We start from the raw sequence: 18,284 nt of genomic DNA on the forward strand, positions 1-18,284 counted from the left end.
TAGTTGGGTCTTGTTTTCATCTGATGGGTAATACTTTCCAAAGGTACTCATTATTTAATTGGAAGGTACAATGGCAAATATTATTTGAAAAGTTTTTCAATTCCACCTTAGAATCTGTGGTAATTATTTTATCCAGAGACAGAGAGAGACACAGAGAGACACAGAGAGAGAGAAAACACGAGCAGGGGAGGGGCAGAGACAGAGGGATTGAGAGAATTCCAAGCAGGCTCTGCACTGCCAGCACAAAACCAGACTTGGGATTTGAACTCACCAACAGTGAGATCATGACCTGAGCTGAAATAGTGAGATGCTTAACAGATTGAGCCACCCAGGTGCCCCCACTGAATTTACAACATGATTTAATCCTAAAAGGATTTACTTAAACATTTCCCAAAGAATAAAATGTGTTCTTTAGAATTTACAAAGAAGAAAGGAGGTAGAAATATCACAGCTTACTTGTAAATCCTTATTGGCTCTTTCAGCATACTTGTTCATAAGCAGTTCTCAAATTACATTAGCAACAGTACTGATACAAAGCAAAGTACCCATTGACAGTTACCTTGTTCTTTGGATCGTGTAGGTTTGGTCAGGTTTAATGATACATGTCTTTGTGAATGTGTTTGGTTTGTGGTTTTTCTAGACAGGTAGTCCAAGACAATTAAATTAGCAAATAAAGGGCCCAGAGCTAATGGTCTCTTTCAGTAAAATGGTTAATGAACAGTGATAGAAGCTCATCTGATGTAGAAGATTTTACTTCCATATTAACCAATAATATTACTTGTTTCCAAGTGCATATTTGGTAAGTGCTTATGGAAAGCATCACACAAGCATTATCTCCTGTAATCCTCTTAAAAGCAAGACAAGCACAGATGAGGGAAGCAAACTACTCACCAGCTGTGGGATTCTTGGGGCCATTCACTTTACCTTTCTGTGGCTTCATATCCTTGTTCATAAAATTGAAATGATGATAATATAGTACGTAACTCATAGGACTGCCATAAGAATAAAAGGTCATAATTAATATGAAATACTTAAGAAGCCTAACACCTAGTAAGCCCTTTATAAATGCCCCTATTGAAATGATATGATTGCCCTTATTATCACATTTTGTGGATCAATACAAGACCCTAGTTTGAAGAAGACTTTCATGAGCACACAGGTGACAGATTGTGGAGCTGAGATTTGAATACAGGTGTGTCTGATTTTTTTTTTTTTAATTTTTAATTTTTTTCTTCCTTCCTTTCTTTTTTAATTTTAGAAAAAACACAAAAAGGGGAGAGGAGCAGAGAGAGAGAGAGAGAGAGAGAGCGTGAGACAGAGAGAGAGAGAGAGACAGACAGAGAGAGAGAGAGAGAGAGAGAGACAGAGAGAGAGAGAGAGAGAGAGAGGAGAGAGAGAGAGAGAGAGAGAGAGAATCTTAATCAGGCTCCATGCTCAGCTCAGAGTCCTATGTGGGTTTGATCCCACGACCCTGGGATCATAACTTGAGGCTAAATCAGATGCTAAACCAGCTGAGCCACCCAATCACCCCAGGTGTGTCTGATTTTAAAGCCAGAGTTATTTATTGCTCTGGTCTCCCTCACTGCCACTGAACTGTTTGCCATTGAAAGTCCAAATACAGATTTTTGAAAGCATCTGCCTCTATAGAAATACCATTTGTATGTTTATTGAAAAGATATGGCCTTTTGTTGTTCTAGTCAATCAATAGTTCTTAATTTTTCACTTAAAATCAAAGGTTTGTGCTAAGTTGGGGGACATATTGTTTTAATAATTCACTTGTTTAATAAATAATTGAAGAATATATATTTTTAAATCATAGAAGAAAACTTATGTGTTAAAATTCATAAATATTTGAAAATCAGGAGTTTTTAACTACTCTTTATTCATATTTTAGATGAGTACAATTTTCAGTATTATTCACCTCATTTTTTTCTTCAGAAGGACAGAAATCCGAAAAAAATGACTTTTTTTTTTTTTTTTTTAAATAAAGGTTTGGCTCCCTGGAACCACTGAATTTTGCCTTATCTCATTCTATTACTTAAATCCTTCAAGTGCTTTACTTCTCTGCATGTTAATGATGACCTTGAAAGCTGAGAAATTCTTTGAAATACTCTGAATATCCAGTCTCTCTCCCACATGGCTCCCACCCATCCCTAGCTGCCTAATACAGATACTGTGGGACTATTGCTCTTATCAAACTCTCACCTCTACAGGCTCTAATCTTTGTCTCAAAAACACAGTTTTTTGTCGCTGTTTTTATTTTATTTAAATTTAGACACCATAAATTTTTATAAAGTCCCATAAAAATAGGCATTAACTTCCTTATATATCTTTCAACATCCCATAGGAATGAAATAGTGTTTCTAACAAAGAGAAAAAAAAATTAGGGCAAACTGATGTGTTCAGAACCACTGTCAGAAATTCAAATGCCATTTTAAGGTTAGAAGCTATAAGAGCCTGAAGTTTAAAAACCACGTGGAAGAATGTTAGAAAATAGGCATTTTAATGAATTTTCTAGTTTAATAAAGAATATTTTGAGTAGGATTATATATGATAAAAAAACGTTTTGAACTGTAATACCAGACTAGAAAAGTAAAATGAGCTATTTAGCTATCTCTCCCTCTCTAGTTCTTTCTCATATTCTCTGTCTCTGACAGTATCTCTGCCTCTCTCTGTCCATCAAGTCAAACAATTCCTACAGCAATCAGCCCTAAAGGGCAAGACTTGATTAATAATTAACAGCTTCCCTAATTTTTGTCTTGCTTCCAACTTAGGACCAACCAGAGAGAACGAAATATGCAGCCCTCAGCCATCACGTGGCAAGACCCCAGCTTCTGGTTTTCCTACCCACAGCTTCCCCATGACAACAGCCTCCAGAGAGGACACCTCCAGGCTTCTCTTCTCTACTCAAGCTTTCCTTCCCACTCTCCTGCTTGCCTCTGAGTCTGCCAAAAGCAAGTGGCGGTGGCTGACCATACAGCAAGCTCTTTCTTATTTGGACTCCTTTCACCTATTTCATTTACTTTGCCACCTCCCTCTCCCTGAGGAGGCAGGGTGGGATATGTATTCATGTCTCTATATATCTCACCATAATCAACATAATGCATATATTCATTACCCCTGAAAATTTCATCATTCCCTTTTATAAACTCTCCCTCCTGCAGAGTCCTGCCTGCTCTATCCCTAAACAACCACATGCCTTTCTTCTGTCTTTATATATCTGTGGGCATTTTCTAGAGATTTGTATAAATACAATCAGAAACTATATACTATTTTATGTCTGCCTTTTTCCATTCAGCATTACTACTCTGAGATGCATCCATGTTGTTGCATGTATTAATATGTAATTCCTCCTAACTGCTGAGTACCCTGTTGTATAGCTGGTACAATTTGCTCATTCATTCATCTGTTAGTGACATATGGAATATTTGCAGTTTTTATGATTAAAAACACTACCAATATTTATATACAAGTGCTGGTACAAACATAGGGTTTTATATCTCTTGGGCAAATATACAGGAGTAAAATGACTGGGGTAAAAGGTAGGTGTATATTTAACTTTTAAAGAAATTGCCACACAGTTTTCCAAAGTGATTTTATTATTTAACATTTCAACCAGTGGAATATGAGAAATCTAATTGCTCCAAATCCTTACCAACACTTAGTATGATCAGACTTTTAAATTTCAGATATTCTAGTATTTCTAGAATACTATTTCTATTTCTAGAATTTCTATTTCTAGAATTTCTAAATACTAGTAATTCTAGTAATTATGCAGTAGTATCTATTGTGTAATGCTATTAACTCAGTTTTCATGTGCTTATTTGCAATCAGTATATCTTCTTTGTTGAAGTGATTCTATTTAACTTTATTTGAAGGCTAATTAGCTATATAGCTCATTAAAAGATAACTCTTTAAGCAAGAATGATACAGCATATTTTGGTACTTCTAGGATATGGAAATAAAAGGTATGACACTAGCACAAAGACTGAGAGGGAAAAAGTGTGGTGAGTGGATAAAAACAAGTACAGGTAGAACTAAAAGTTCCTATTCTTCACCCTCATACCCAAAGGGCAAGGTGATGTTGTTTAAATATTGGTTTCATGTGGGGTGAGTTACCTAGTGGTAGATGTGGTCACAGGGAAAGTCAGAACAAATTTAGAATAAATTTGGGACATCATCCTTGTAGTGGTTCCTATATCATCCATTCCCTAAATTAAAGAGGTTCCAGGTCTTTCACCCCATACCTTGGAACAACATTACCTAAGCTAGTTGATTTATCTGAAAAAAATTTGCTCCCAGGAAAAACTATGAGGTTTTGAGTAGAATGCTGGTCTAAATAAAATATAACAAACTGAAAAACTGTGCTAGATAAAGCAATATTAATAGGCAAGCCAAAGTAAGATTGACAACATTCTCAAATATATAATATAAATTTCAATAGGATGGAGCAAGGATAAACAAAGACAATCATTTTACAATTGTTAACAGAACTAATTTGAAATATTAATCATAAAAATAGTTTAAAGAACTCTATGAATGAGATTTATAACAGAACTGTTACAGGTAAACTACACCTTAATGAGTTCAAATACTAGGTCACAGAATTCTCCCAAAAGACATCAAGAAAAAATAAAGAAAAAGAAAAATTTAACAATTCAAGTGATTTGTAGAATATAAATTGAAATACAAATATCTGTATATTATGCATGCCAGAAAGGGAAAACAAAGAAAGAGAGTAATGTTAAAAGAAAAAAAATCCTTCTAGTAAAAGGAAACCCACAATGGAAGGTAACAAGAACCCACCTGATGGAAGTAAGAGAAAGGGAAATAGAAACAATGTGGGTAAATACAATACTTTATTTCCTGCTATGATTATTTTTTAAATGTTGACTGGAAAACAACTTATTGCAAATCAAAAGAATATTAGATTGAGTTGAGTTGCAGTGGGCCAATGAAAATTTGCCAAAAGAAAAATGTATACTGTTTTCCCCCCTGGTTGGTGACAATGGTTAAGCCAAATGTCATTCTGCAGTGAGTGACTTAACTGCTTCCAACTTTATTTCTCCATAATGCACCTGAAATCTTCCTTTATATCATTCCACCTGCCATGAATGCAGATATTATGGCTGAAGTTCCAGTCATCTCCGTACAGCGAGTTCCAGCCGTGGCACCACCCAGCCTCAGCAACAATAGCAACAGTTGATCTCAAGACTTTGTGTGGAGTTATTACAACACTGGTGCATAGCATCCAGTATTCAAATATTTTTTGTTATTATGAATTCATTATTTTTTCATCAAAACACTTGTACTTGTTGGTGCACTACTACTTGAGCCACTGCGCAAGAGCTTTGTGCATTTTTCTGCTTTCCCCCCCCCCAGTCTTTTCTTCCCCTCCTCTTCTTCAATCTCCCACCTTCCCACTTATCTCTGATATCTCATCATAGGCCTCCATAAGTTGTTTTACCCCTGACCTCCATCACCTCCTCTGCCTCCTTCCATTTCTATTCCCCTATGGAGAGTCATCATGGACTCAGGGGATACCCACGAACAGTAATAAGCTCTCCACTAGGGAAAGGGATGGTACGCTGGGGAAAGCTGCTGTGACTTAATACAATTGCAAAGATTGGAAGAGCTGCTGGAGATGCTGACTTTGCAAGTACTACCTCAAAAGAGTTAAAGATAAGAAGAAAATACTGAAATCTCAGCAAACTACATTAAAGGTGACAGGCATGAGAGTTTCCTTGACAGCAGGGCAGGCATCTACGGAAGCAGTAGAACTAATATAGCAGCTAATAATTTACATTAGAATGTTAATAAATGTTTAATAATTTCATGCTTTAAAATTTATATTTTTCTTGATGGATTATATATTTTATCTGAAATGCATAACGTTTAGTTCTACTCCTCTAAAATTAATTTTGAAGAATTTATTTTTAACAAAATATTAGAATCAATGTCTTAACTGCATAAGACCTAGATTTAAAAAAAAATAGCAGCATTTTGATTAGTTATTTTCTCCTGTTTTTCCAAAATTTTGTGTGAGAAAAAATAAAGACTTTTATGTTTGTTGCTGTTAGTCTTTCTATTGTTTGCGATTGAATGGATGCATTTCTAATAGAGACAAATTATATTTCTCTTTAAGTATATACATTTGTACATAAATTAGACAGAAAAGGGTCAGTTCTGATATATCTAAAGTAAAAATATATGTCTACTTTTTACTTTTTTTATATGAAATTTATTGTCAAATTGGTTTCCATACAATACCCAGTGCTCATCTCAAAAGGTGCCCTCCTCAATACCCATCACCCACCCCCCATCACCCTGTTTGTTCTCAGTCTTTAAGAGTCTCTTATGTTTTGGCTCTCTCCCTCTCTAACCTCTTTTTTTTTCTGCCCCTCCCCCATAGACTTCTGTTAAGTTTCTCAGGATCCACATAAGAGTGAAAACATATGGTATCTGTCTTTCTCTGTATGACTTATTTTACTTAACATATATATGTCTTTTAAGGAGTATTTCAATTTTTATCTCCTGCTTGAAAAATCATACTAGTTGTGTAAATTAAATAAAGTTAAAACACACATGAATAAAAAGCAAAAGTAACTAAGAACAGTTTATAACTAGGATCTATCCAAGAAATATTATTATATTAATTTCAAAAATATGGCATAGACAGTGACAGGCTTTTTTGGGTTCTTTCTCTTTGTTTCAATAAGACTATTTCCATTTTCCTCATATTTCCATCTATTTAACCACCATCTTATACCTCCTGATCCTTATTACTTTTTTGTTTTTATTTCCAAAGAATATAGAAACCAGTAGCTGGATGCCCCTTCAGGTGAAGTTGCCAGATATTCAATGATTCCCACCTCTGAACCCATCCTCTTTTATCTCCATTTTTTTAACCTATAACATTTACACCTGGGCTTTTGATTTTTACTGCCAGGCTTCTCAAAATAGTTGGTTATGCTTGTTGTTTCTTTTTTCTCCATTGTCCATTTAACTGTGAAACACACTCTAATATGACTAATCCTGTCAGTCTACCGAATGGCTTCTGAGATGGTCATTGGTTGACTCTATGCCATGAAATTCTTTAGTAGGTTTTAGTCCATCTAAATATAGATGACATCTACACAGACTTTGAGCTCTCCTTAATTTCCAGCACTTCACTTTACTGGTTTCTTCTTAACTCCTATTTCTTTGTCCTTTTCTCATTTGTTTTCCTGGCACATTCTCTTATCTTCAAGTCTTCAAAGGATGAAGAGTCTCATGGTTTTACCCTATCACCTTTCTCTTCTTATTACCTATATGTTCACTGAGAAATCTCATGTTCATTGTTAAAATTACCATCTATAAGCATCTATGTGACTCATGTCTTGTCACATATCTTTATCTCTAAACATTTATTCAATTGAAGTTATCCACTTGGGTATTTAAAAGCCATCTCAAATACAACATTGGATGAAACAGACTTTTTCCTTATTCAGTTTCTCCCCATGCCAATTTTTATTTTGTTTTTATCATTTTTATTATATGTTTCAAATAAGATAGATACTAGGATTGCTTAATATGATCTTTCTTCCACCACTCATCATCATCCAACTAATGAGTAATCTCTATACATATTTTTTACCTCCTGAATAGCCAGGAGTCCAACCAATTTCTTGAAAAAAATCTGCTATATTTAGTATTATCTAAAGCATCATCCCTTAAACTATGACCTAGACACATAAATGATATTTTTCTATGCACTTCTTTCATTTTAATTTCCAGCCTTCATGAATAAAGCTAGAATCATGACTATGACTACTTAAATCTCAACTTGACTATACTTCTATAAATTAAAACACTCAGTGAATTTCATTTTGAGATTGTAAACTGAAACCCTTAACAGGACATGTGATTCCTCACTAATCTGACCCTTGCTTATGTCTCACCCTTCCTTTGATATCGTATTTCTACTTGTTCACCACATTTCTTTTTTTCTTCCTGGAATGGACGACCTTCCTCCTGAAATTGCATCTTTACATATGATCTTCTCCCCAACTATAACAATCACTTCTTTCTTTGAACTTACCTAAAATTGTATTTTTCAGAGAGCTTCAACTCTTCCATATTCTTTGTGATGCCTTCTCTGGTGTTATCTGTAGGGTAAACCAGTATATACCGTAAGATTTCATAAGTCTCACACTTTTTCCTTTTTAGCAGTTTTCACATTTTAAAGTATGTTTTTGGTTAATTTCTTTCATACCAATCTATGATGGTAAAGATTAAGTATGTTTTTGAACCCCCAGTGTCCAGCAGTGTATAAAATACATAGTTAGATGACCAATAGATATTTTGTAAATTAAATAAAATGAGATGAGTGAATGAGTGAATGAATGAATGCATGACTCATTCAATCAACCAACACTACATTGGACAGATAATAGTTGTGACTCAGCATGGAAATTCTTGTTACCAATATAATACAATTAAGGCATACATATCAAATAATTTTTTAGACAGTAGATTTCCACTGGAAATAGAGGAAAGAATGTAGGTAGGCTGTTTCTGGAAAAGGAACATTCAGTCATAAACCAGATATTTATTAGGCATCTTCTGGATTTCAGTGATTTTGATAGATGCTGAAGATACAAATTCCAAAGTACACGATCCTTTCTCTTAATAGAGTAAGGAAAAAATGTGAAACATAAATATGAATTCAGTAATAGGGGAATGAAAAGTAGCAGATTCAAAGAGGTTACAATAGGGAAAATGTGTTTATTTTTATTCTCAGATAATATCTGTGATGTCAATATCATCACTTTGAAATGCCTCTTGATTTCTAATAGTCTTATAATTGCTACTTTTGTGTACCTAAGATCTCTGAAAACAATACGCATTTAAAACATATTTTGGCTGCTATCTAACCATAAGGTTATCCAGTGATAAAATACAAATGATGATATCTACTCTCCATCTTATCTCACAATAAGGTTCAAATGAGGTAATAACTGTGAACACATTCTAGATACAAATATAAACTACTATATTAATGTAAAATATTGTCATAATTTTCTTGATTCAACTAAAATGGATATAAAAAATTTTGGAAACAAACATAAATTATTGCACCAATATTAGACTTCATTCCTATCTTGTTTAATCTCTAGGGCTGTTCTAGGATGGACATTGAAGACATTTTGATATAGTTGGAGAACACTCTCATTTGAATTAAAAGTTAATTTTCAAGTCAAAATTTCTAACTATAATGTGAAATATATGTTGGTATTACTTATACAAAAACCAGAGAGCTGAACTATTTCTATATTAAGATACTCTCCATAATATTTTTCTCATGAATTCACATGCAAAGTGGAATATCAAACACCTGTGTCCTGAATCATGATACTGAATTAGAATCTATGTGTTATACAGTGCAGGTGAATTACATGGGATATGAATTACATCTTCAATGTAATACCAATTACATCTGTCATAAAAATATTAGCATTTATGCCAAATAGTGATATGCTGGAATTAATTCTAAAGTGCTACACTTGGATTAAAATAATTTTTCAGGGTGCCTGGGTGGCTCAGTTGGTTAAACGTCCAACTTTGGCTCAGGTCATGATCTCATGGGTTCGTGAGTTCGAGCCCCATGTCAGGCTCTGTTCTGTCAGCTCAGAGCCTGGAGCTGCTTCAGATTTTGTGTCTCCCTCTCTCTCTCTGCTCCTCTCCTGCTCACGCTTTGTATCTCTCACTCTCAAAAATAAACATTTAAAAAATAATTTTTCATTGTATGAATAAGATAAAAGGAAAGTTTCTTCGAACTTAGATAAAAATATGTGATAAAGGTAAAACAACACTTCATGGAATCAAAATTGAATGTATGATGTGGGAGTCTGTAGCTGTTAAAATACATTTGTTTTTCTTTAAGCTCTGTGTTATTCCAGGCAAAATCACTGACTAAAAAAGTCATATGCCCAGAAAAGCTCAGCAAATGGGTGCCCAGCAAAGGAAGTTTAGATCATCTACTTTGACTGAATATGGCAACAGAAGAAAAAAAAATGGATGAATACATGTAGTAGTTTTTGATATCAGAATGATGCTATACTATGGAACACAAAATTTGAAGGAGATTAACTTCTTTAGTCGGCCATATTTCTGAGGCTGATAGTTATCTTCATCCTACTGCTATCTAAATTATAAGTAAGCCAATAGAATCGCTACATTAAAACATTATAGGAAAAATATATGATAAAAATATTTCCCTCTATTTAAGATAAACATTTGAGGGAGAATGCAATGGACATAAAAACGATGTTTAAAGGAACACCAATCTTGGCCAATGCTTCTGATTCTTATTCCAGATAACATATATAATTAGTTTGGCCTACATTTGGTAGCTGTTAATTTCCAGGTTAACATCCAGTACTTGAGTACATAGACACGTTTGTATGAAGATTAAGCAAAATGTAGTCCACAATAAAATTTCTATAACAAAGTCCAGTAAATGCACTTGAAAAAAATACATTGTTAATTTATTGTTATAACTTCAATCAGAATACATTTCCTTTTCCTGGCTATAAAGAGGATATAATCAGACTTTTTTAAAAAAAATTTTAACATGTTCATTTATGAGAGACAGTGTGAGCGGGGTAGGGGCAGAGAGAGAAGGAGATACAGAATTGAAGCAAACTCCAGGCTCTGTGCTGTCGGCACAGAGACTCAAACTCACAAGCTATGAGATCATGACCCGAGCCAAAGTCAGACGCTTAACTGACTGAGCCACCCAGGCATCCTAATCAGACTTTCTATTTTTTAAGTTTTTAAAAATTTTATTTATTTATTTTGTGATAGATATAGAGACAGGGAGAACAGGGGAGAGGTAGAGAGAGGGGGCAAAAGAGAATCCCAAGCAGGCTCTGTGCTGTCAGTGGAGAGTCTGACATGGGCCTTGAACTCACAAACCATGAGATCATGACCTGGCTGACTGAGCCACCCAGGCACCCCTAAGAGAAAGGTTTTATGGCAGATGAATATACATCAGTCTGAATAACAATGTTACCTCAAGCATAAACTTTGTTTCTGTGAGTGTTGGGAAGCTGAGCTGGAATGGACTGGATTATACTTTGGCAGTGGATGGAAGTTTGACCCTTGATACAAGAGGTTGAATGGTACTGAATATCTGTACTGGGCCAGAAAGAGTCCAGTTCCTAGGCTGAGCCCTGAGGTCTTCCGTGTATTTGTTTGATCTTGATCAGGTTATAACCTATGAATCTCCATTTCCTCATTTAAAAAATGAGGAAAATTATACTACATCCCTCATAGGATAGTTGTGAGAATTATATGAATTTTGAAATGTAAAGTGTTCAATACAAGATCTCTGGCTGCTATTGTTGTTATTTTTCTCAAATCCTCCTGACAAAGCTAGTGCTCACAGAACCTATTCATTTTATCCTCTCTTCTTCCCAGAAATGGACAGCAGCATTTGTTCCTTTGTTGTGAGATTGAAATGCACCCAGGAATGTGTAGGTGTGGGTGGTCAAATCAAGTATGGTTGAAGTTCTGCAAGTCTCTCTATACCTACTTGCTGTTACTTGAAAGTAACTTAACAAGTGATAAATGTTTAGTTTCACAATCACTGATTAAAATCTGTAGCTGTAAATGCAAAATTTGTTTTACATGTTGAAACTGATTCCACAAAAGCAACATAGAAGATAATTGTCTTGATGCAGAAAATGGAGCTAAGAAAGCACTTGGATTTTTAGATGCCTGAAGTGGTGGTAGAAAAAGCTACTGTGTGTGTGTGTATGTGTATGTGTGTGTGTGTGTGTGTGTGTGTGTGTGTGTGTGTGTGTGTGTAGAAAGAAACAGGGCAGAGGAGAGTAACTGGAAGCTTGGAATAAATTTATCATGGAGTCATACATAACATTTTCTAGGAAGAGCTATTTTATCCCTGATTATAAGTACATAGAAGACTCCTTTTCTTATGATACCTAAAATATTTAATTTATATGACTTGAGGACACAGGCTATTTCAATGTGACATTTTCAAGCTTAATTTTCTTAAAAAAAATCATTATATACCAAATAATTGAAATTGTTTTTTCCCTAAAATTATAAGTCATGAAGAAAAAAAAATCTTATCAATTTCATTTCTTAACAGAGAAAATAAAGGACTGTCATATTCTAACATGATTACTTCCTTCACTTATTCACCCACTCATTCATCACTCCATAAATATTCATTTAAGACCTATGTGCCAGGCATGGTGCTAATTGGTAGAGATTCAAATAAGACATAGAGTTTCCCTTAGACAAGTTTAGAAATACAACAAAGGAAACAAAAACCTGTATATAAGTAAGCATTTTAAGAGTCAATTTAAGATACAAATTCAAGTTTTAGAAATTTTTTGGAGTTACTTTTCTCATAAAATATCCCAAAATCCACCATTCTAAGGAGTTGAAAATTAAACTCTGGCCACAAAAACAATGAATAAAATATTGTGATTTGGTTGTGAGGAGAATAAGGAGGGACAGAAAACACTGTTTATGAGTGGCAGGTTCATGATCTGTTTTCTCCAGGAACAACAATCTTCAATTAATTATAAGTAGATAAAATTGACATAAATGAATTGATATCCCCAATTGGATGGTAAGTAAGTAAACTATCTCATGATGTTTACAATTATTATGCATTTAAAGTCAGCTTATTTATTTTAAAGTTCATTACTTTTACACAAGTTACTGAGTTTTCTATGAAAAAGTTGAAAATGAAAATACCTCACATCACAACAGTACAACAAATAACCTGAAACTTCACAAACTATTTTTAAAGACCTTATTTTTGAGCAATTTTAGGTTCATAGAAAAATTAAGAGGAAGGTACAGAGATTTCTTATTTATCTCCCACCTCCACACATGTGTAGCTTTCCCATTACCAACATCCTCTACCAGAGTGGTACATTTGTTACAACTGATGAACCTGTAGAAGCACATCATAATTACCCAAAGTCTGTAGTTCACATTCGGGTTCGTTCCTGGTGTTGTATATTCTATGGGCTTGGACAACTATGATGACATGTATCCATTATTATAGTATACAAAATATTTTCACCACCCAAATATCCTCCATGCTCCATCTATGCATCTCTTCTCCCATAGGTCCAGATGCCTGATCTTTTTATTGTTGTGATAGTTTCACCTTTTTCAGAAAGTCATATAGTTGGAATCATACAATATGTACCTTTTTCAGATCAACTACATTCACTTAGTAATACGTATTTAAGATTCCTGTATGTCTTTTCATGGCTTGATAGTTCATTTCTTATTAGCACAGAAGATATTCTGTTATCTGGATGCACCACAGTTCATTTATCCATTTATGTCCTAAAGGATATCTTGGTTGCTTCCAAGTTTGGGCAATTATGAATAAAGCTGTTATGAACATCCATTTGCAGTTTTTTTTTTGTTTGGACTTAAGTTTTCAACCCTTTTGGATAAATACAAAGGAGTGTGATTGATGGATCAATTATTTTCAGTGAGGGTTAAATACTCTCATATTATACCTTTATTTCTTCAGCATATTTGCTTCTTATATTGGAATTTTTCTTATTTTCATGGATTTGCTAGCAGTGTTTATGGTATAATAATGACTGCAATTTTTCTGAAAACATTTTTTTCTCAGATAATCTGCCTAATTTGTACTGATGTTTTTAAAATAAGGAAATGTTCAACCCAATATTTCAAACCATTTAGTTTATCATTCATACTTTTGCAATTATGCTTTAAAAGTCTTTCCTTTCCCAAGTATCACACAAAAGATAAGTCATCTCTATTTTCTGTTTTTTTACATTTAACTTTTTTCCATTTATCTTTTTATCAGAAATTTATTTTTGTGGAATTTTTAATGTAATGTTTCAGATTTTATGTTTTATATTTTGAAGAGTTAGCCAACTGCCAAATATCACTAAATTACTTCTTGGCATCCCCTGCTTCCCCACTCACTGATTGCTTACACATCCATTTTTATTGATAAACTACAAATAACAGATATTACTGTATAAAATATATAATACAAAATTATATACGAAAATAAAATAACCTTGTCATTACAATCCTAGAAATAATCTATTTTGAGACTGCTGGCAAATTCTATACAGTTCACTACATAATTTAGTGTGCAGATATATACATTTTTTTATAAAATGGATTCCCACTCAAGATACTGTCATGTCTCTTGTTTTTTCCCCAATCTATTATATCTGATTGATATGTTTATGTCAGTGCATACAAATCTTATTTTTAAATTAATTAATTAATTTTCTTTTTTAATGTTAATTCCAGTATAGTTAACACATAGCATTATATTAGTTGTTCTAGCTTTGAGAAGGATGTAAAATGTTACAATCTGGTAAATCCTTTAGAAATTTCCTATAAAACTAAACATGGAGTCACCAAATTTGCAGCAATTTTGTAATAGGGCATTTCACTCAGAGAAATGAAACACTATACTCATACAACACATACACTGACATTCATTATTGCTTTATTTGGAATAATAACAAAATGGAAAAAGCACAGATTCCTTTTAATGGGTGAATGGTCAAACGTACCATAAATTTTTATATTAATTTATGAATCAAGAATAATTCTACTTTTGAATGTTTCCTAACCCCATCATGAAACCATCAATGTAAACAAGATTTTGAACAAATTCATCCCTCCAAGAACCTGCCTCACACCCTTTTTAAAAAGTGTTTATTTAGGCACATGAAGAGATGCTCAACGTCGTTCCTCATCAGGGAAATACAAATCAAAACCACACTCAGATATCACCTCACGCCAGTCAGAGTGGCCAAAATGAACAAATCAGGAGACTATAGATGCTGGCGAGGATGTGGAGAAACGGGAACCCTCTTGCACTGTTGGTGGGAATGCAAACTGGTGCAGCTGCTCTGGAAAACAGCGTGGAGGTTCCTCAGAAAATAGTGCTACCCTATGACCCAGCAATAGCACTGCTAGGAATTTACCCAAGGGATACAGGAGTGCTGATGCATGGGGGCATTTGTACCCCAATGTTTATAGCAGCACTTTCAACAATAGCCAAATTATGGAAAGAGCCTAAATGTCCATCAACTGATGAATGGATAAAGAAATTGTGGTTTATATACACAATGGAATACTACGTGGCAATGAGAAAGAATGAAATATGGCCTTTTGTAGCAACGTGGATGGAACTGGAGAGTGTTATGCTAAGTGAAATAAGCCATACAGAGAAAGACAGATACCATATGTTTTCACTCTTATGTGGATCCTGAGAAACTCAACAGAAACCCCTGGGGGAGGGGAAGGAAAAAAAAAAAGAAAAAAGGGGCTAGAGTGGGAGAGAATCAAAGCATGAGACTCTTAAAAACTGAGAACAAACTGAGGATTGATGGGGGGTGGGAGGGCAGGGAGGGTGGGTGATGGGTACTGAGGAGGGCACCTGTTGGGATGAACACTGGGTGTTGTATGGAAACCAATTTGACAATAAACTTCATAAAAAATAATTAAAAAAATAAAAAATAAATAAATAAAAAACGTTTATTTTTGAGAGAGAGCAAGTGAGAGGCAGAGAGAGAGAGAGAGAGAGAGAGAGAGAAAGAATCCCAAGCAGGCTCCCCACTGTCAGTTCAGAGCCTGACCAGCGCTTGAACTCACGAACTGTGAGATCATAACCTGAGCCGAAATCAAGAGTCAGACACTTAACTGATTGAGTCACCAAGGTGCCCTTGCCTTATACCCTTTGTAATCTCTCCTTATTATCCCCCATATCTCTCTTACTGTCCTGGAAACCAATGATTTGCTTTCTGACACTATAAATTATACTATATAGAGTTTAATGTAAATGGTATAATATGTATGCCTGTTTCCATGATTTATTTCATTCATTTGCATTCACATGTTTTCTTTGAAGAAGTTTCACCTAAAAAATGTGGCCCGTTATTTATTAATTTATTAGGGTGTTTACCTTCTTGCTATTAAGTTTTAAATGTTTTAAACATATTTTGGATATGAGTCCTTTACCAAATATATGATTTTCATAGGTTTCATCCCAGTCTGTAATAAACCTTTTATTATCTTAATAGTGCCTTTCAAATAATTAAACTTTTCAGTTTTCATGAAGTGTGCATTATCTTTTTTAATAACTTGTGCTTTCAGTGTCATAGCTAAGACATCTTTGCCTAAGTGAGATCACAAACATTTTTTCTGATGTTTTCTTTTAGAAGTTTTATAACACCAGCTGTTTTATTTATATCTATGATACATCTTAGTTAATTTTGTACATGGTGCAAAATACGAGTCAAAATGATTATTTTGTACATGTGATATCTCATTGGTTCAACCCATTTTTTAAACATTTCATTTCTCTAATGAACTTCCTTTATTCTTTGAAAAAAAAAACTTTCCATATATTTAACAGTTCTATTTTGTGACTCTTTCTCTCTTTAGTTCCATTGATCTTCCGGTCTATCTGGAAATTAAATAATAATATACTTTCTTGATTGGTTGATGATCATAGTCCTGTAGAGTAAGTCAATTAATTTTGGTATTTAAGTAGCTAAGTACATCTATCATTTCAATTAGTGTTACTTAATTTGTCTATTTAGCTTAACAAAGACGTGCATATTTAGAAAACTTCTCCATGAGGACTAGAGCTACAAATATTTAGCATGGATGATTCACCTCAGTATTCCTTACCAAGTGTTTTACTTGAGAATGTTTGGCCCAATTAAACATTTACACATGCCAGAGGATATGCAACTATCATGTCAGAAGGACTGCTTCGGAAAAACTCAAATCTAGGAGAGAGCAGGTGAAAATTTTAAATACATTTTTTTCTGGCAAGTTTTATTTTTCACCAAAACTGTGAACGGTAAACTTTGAGTGCAAACAGATTTGATAACACATTCTTCCTATTATCAGCCAAAGCTGGTTGAAAATTTGACTTCCTCATAAGTCAAACTATTCAAATGAACTTCACTGCACGTCATTTTCCTGAAATTTTTTCCCTTTTCCATTTATTGATTGGGATGCATTTTCTAAATTTATTATTGGAAAAAGTTAAATGTTCACTTTCTCCTCTTTTTAATAGAAGATAATGCTAGAAAATCATGAAAGCCTTTCATAGTTGCCAAGCTGACAAATGACACTAAGAAGAAAATAGACCCTATGCAGAGGAATTAATTTTGACTTTCTAATAATATATTTGATGTAATTATAATGTCATCTTTGATAGATAGAGTCTTTTATTCTTCATTTATAACTTATACAGTGTCTTCCACAAGAAAAAGATAAAGCTACTGATTTTTTGAGGCAAATTTCTTCAGAAATTCACTAATTATTATCACAAACTTATTTAGGTGTTTAATTAATATGACCAAATAATTATAATAAGAGCATTTTATGGCCTTCAATAAATTTATCTCTCCAAAAACTTAACATACAAGCAGTTTTGTAATATGTGCATATGAATACTGGTCAACAAATACCTACTTTTAGAATGATTATAATAAATCAAAAAGAATGTTATTTAAAACTTAGTAATTAATACAGACTATCACAATGTAAACTGGGGTGTTAAGAGTAAATTTATATAAAGTTAGCCACACCCAATTAAATCATGTACACGTTGTGTGAGGTTTCAGACTTTGTAACAGGAATAGCAACACCGGCAGTGAGATGGTAGCAAATTTATGCTAATAAATTTCTTCATAATATGAAATAACAAGCAAAAACATTCAAGACAAATTCATTAACTAAAACAGAAAGGAATACCATAATAAATAATAAAATTCACAAAGAATATATAACTGGCATAAATATTCTTGTCCTCAAGCAAATTTTATCTATATCTATACTAACACACTTATCTATATCTTTATACGGATGGATGGATAGCTAGATACAATTATTAGGAATATAAGGGGAAGTGAGAGAAATTCAGTAATACTAGGATAAGCTAATATATTCATTTCTCTTTACTTATAACAGGGTGTTATTAAAAAGCATACAAATTAACAAATTGCCAAAATCTTCAAGGAATGGGAGATAGTAACTGAGACTTCTGGAACTGAGTGAAACAAGGATGGAGAGTAAGTGGTATAACCCAATGGCATAGGTTGCAGGGTTTAGGATGGAGGTAGAGACAGTGGCCTATAAGTGGTAATGAGAAGCAAAAAGAGTCCCTGCCCTCCTTTGAGGCTGGTGTTAGAATGAGGGACTAACTAGTCACCCCTTAGGAAGGCTGT

General features: G+C 33.9%; 1 long non-coding RNA gene across 1 annotated transcript in view; it reads right to left on the reverse strand.

The window, feature by feature from the left end:
• Positions 1-221: 221 nt before the first annotated feature.
• Positions 222-18,284, reverse strand: part of LOC128778357 (uncharacterized) — a 60,166-nt gene continuing 42,103 nt past the window's right edge. Inside the window, exons 3-4 of the long non-coding RNA XR_008423956.1 lie at positions 8,081-8,147; positions 222-992 (exon numbers count right to left, since the gene is read on the reverse strand). This is a non-coding gene — a long non-coding RNA (uncharacterized LOC128778357). The remainder of the gene's footprint in view (positions 993-8,080; positions 8,148-18,284) is intronic.

This window comes from Panthera pardus, unplaced genomic scaffold (genome assembly GCF_024362965.1).
Source record: "Panthera pardus isolate Hobbes unplaced genomic scaffold, ASM2436296v1 HiC_scaffold_2, whole genome shotgun sequence".
In the NCBI taxonomy this organism is placed as follows: Eukaryota; Metazoa; Chordata; class Mammalia; order Carnivora; family Felidae; genus Panthera; species Panthera pardus.